The 2,226-nt window shown below is 35.6% G+C and overlaps 1 pseudogene across 1 annotated transcript; it reads right to left on the minus strand.

The window, feature by feature from the left end:
• Positions 1-275: 275 nt before the first annotated feature.
• On the minus strand, positions 276-2,002 carry LOC308526773 (small ribosomal subunit protein eS1-like; annotated as a pseudogene). The gene is made up of 2 exons: positions 1,988-2,002; positions 276-1,010 (listed from the first exon to the last, which is right to left on the minus strand). The product of its transcript is annotated as a small ribosomal subunit protein eS1-like (transcript).
• Positions 2,003-2,226: the final 224 nt, after the last annotated feature.

The raw sequence follows: 2,226 nt of genomic DNA on the forward strand, positions 1-2,226 counted from the left end.
TCCATACTATATATTTGCCTTTTTTAAAGGTGACTATTCAAGTTTTTAAAAAATTATCATTCTTTTAATTGTTTTTGTAGGAGCTCTTTATATATTCTGTATATGACTTATTCATCAGATATATGTGTTACAGACTTTTTTCTCAATCTGTGGCATGTTTATTCACTCTTTTTTTTAACAAATGGAATTTAAAAAAATTGTCACCATTAAAAGTCTGAATTTTAAACAGATTCTGCGGGGGGCGGGAAGGGGGGGCGTGGTTCATATCCATCAGCTCATTTGACTTTGGCAGCTGTCTCATCCCCAGTAGCTTTTCTAGAACTGCTAACCTTCACCATGGAGTTTCATGAGTTTTCCCAGTTCAAACTTGGGCTGCTTCAGCATTTTGACTTTTCCAACAGAGACATCATGGAGTGGATAAATAAGTTGACAAGTTTTTCTATGTCTTTTCCAATGCTATCTGGAGTCAATTTATTGACCATTTCTTTCAAATCACTTATCTGTACCTCTCCGGTCATGATTTCCATCATCTTCTTTTGGACTTGATGGACCTGTTGAGGCTGACCATAAGAGGTCTTCCAAAACGAATTGTTGCATTTTTTTTTAGTAAAATCAACACAGGATAGATGAAGCAAATAACCATCGATAGTTTTTACATCAACATGAGCTTCAATCATGGTCTGTCATTTTTTGACCCTGGAGCACATTTTGTCATGGGTAAGATCATGCCATGGAACATCCTCACTAATTAGCTTGAATTTTCTAAATGCAACTTCATTATTCTGCAGATCAGTTAAGCTCACTTCAAAAACATGACTCTTGAGATCATCAGATGCAATTTTGGTTTCTTGAGTTCTCGTGACCGGTGTTTTTCTAATTGTTCTTATGCTGAACATAGCTAGTGCTTTCACATCACTCCAATCTTTCTTAGAAAATGGACCAACTACTTTCTTACTGGCTCCTATTATACCGCCTTTTGTGAGGTGCTTGTTCTTGCTGGCACCATGGTGCTGCTTATTTATTCACTCTCTTAATGGTGTCTTTTGAGGACATTAAGTATTTAATTTATAAGTATTTTATTTTATGGTTAGAGTTCTAAAAAATATCTTTGTTTTTCCACGTTTGTGTAGATATTCTTCAGTGTTTTCTTAGAGAAAGTCTGGATTCCTCATGTACTTTGAACCATGAGCCATTGTGAGTATATTTTTGTGAGTGGAGTAAGAGAGAAGTTGAGGTTCATTTTCCTTCTCATGTTTATTTCAGACTATATATTTTAGTTGTTACATCACTATTTGTTAAGACTCTCCTCATTGTTGGCTTGACTAAAATTCAATTGAGGGCTTTGTGAGTTTATTGCTGGACTTTCTCTTCTATTTATTTACTTATCTAATTGTCTTTTATTTATCTGATTGTCTATTCCAGTGTTTTTCAACATCTTTCATTATCACACCCCTGAAGAGCCTTTCTAGATATTTTTATTCCTAATTGCCCCTTTCCCCCATGAACTTTTAATATCAAAGGTATACTATACAACTGTTCATGTACCGTATGTACAAATGTGCTTTCTATATTAAAAAAATTTTTAAAATTTCCTCCAAAAACCAATTTCTACCCCCTTGGGGGTGATATCACTCCTATTGAGAATGCATAGTTTATTCATGTACTATACCACATTGCAGATTAGCAGCCCATCTTGAAATATGGTAGTATAAGTCCTTCAAATTATATTGGTTGTTCTATATCCTTTGCTTTTACAATAAATTTTGGAATTAGCTTGCCAATTTCATCTTTAAAATGTGTGGTGAAATTTCACCTCTGGCCATGATGGAGTAATAGGGACTAGATTTACCTTCTCATCTAAAGCACATGGAAAACTTTACAAGATACATACACATTTTTTTCAGACACTGGACAACAGACATAACAGCCCTATTATTTCCCCCAAGAGAAGGGAAATAAACTGAGCCATATGATCACCTCAGCTTACTGCTTTGAGGCACATTCTGACTTGTGGAACAGGAAGAAGGTTGTCAAGGAGAACACAACAACTTTGCTGAGTTGAAGAGATAGAGATGAGATTTTAAAGAATCTGAGGTGACTGGAAGTTCCAGAAGGGAGGCAGTTAAATAGAAAATGAGCTTCAGAAATCTGTGTAGAGTTCCCCTTGGGTTTTTGCTGAACACTAAGACCTACACACATAGAGCAAAACTCTCTGAGTCCAGGCAG

Source organism: Myotis nattereri (genome assembly GCF_964212035.1).
Source record: "Myotis nattereri genome assembly, chromosome: 11".
Classification (NCBI taxonomy): Eukaryota; Metazoa; Chordata; class Mammalia; order Chiroptera; family Vespertilionidae; genus Myotis; species Myotis nattereri.